Below are 296 nucleotides of genomic sequence, written 5' to 3' on the forward strand. Positions count from 1 at the left end.
TTACTCACCCTCAAGGCATCCTAGGTGTATATGACTTTCTTCTTTATAGTTATATAAAAAATTGTCTTTGATCTTCCAAGCTGTTTAATGGCAGTCAGCGGGTGTTGCAGCGCATCAGTCCAAAAAAAGTTAAATAAAGTGCATCCATCCATAATAAAAAGCGCCTCACACGGCTCCGGGGGGTGAACAAAGTCCTCCTGTACCGAATCGATGCGTTTTTGTATGACAAATAACCATACATAAAACGTAATAATGAATTTAATCTAGCTTGCGCTCACTGTTGTACACGGAAGCAG

At 40.2% G+C, this 296-nt stretch overlaps 1 protein-coding gene across 1 annotated transcript in view; it reads left to right on the plus strand.

The window, feature by feature from the left end:
• Window positions 1–296, plus strand: part of cnksr3 (cnksr family member 3) — a 38,727-nt gene that overhangs the window by 21,447 nt on the left and 16,984 nt on the right. The window lies entirely within an intron of this gene.

Source organism: Sinocyclocheilus rhinocerous, unplaced genomic scaffold (assembly GCF_001515625.1).
Source record: "Sinocyclocheilus rhinocerous isolate Xijiao unplaced genomic scaffold, SAMN03320098_v1.1 scaffold769, whole genome shotgun sequence".
Lineage (NCBI taxonomy): Eukaryota > Metazoa > Chordata > Actinopteri > Cypriniformes > Cyprinidae > Sinocyclocheilus > Sinocyclocheilus rhinocerous.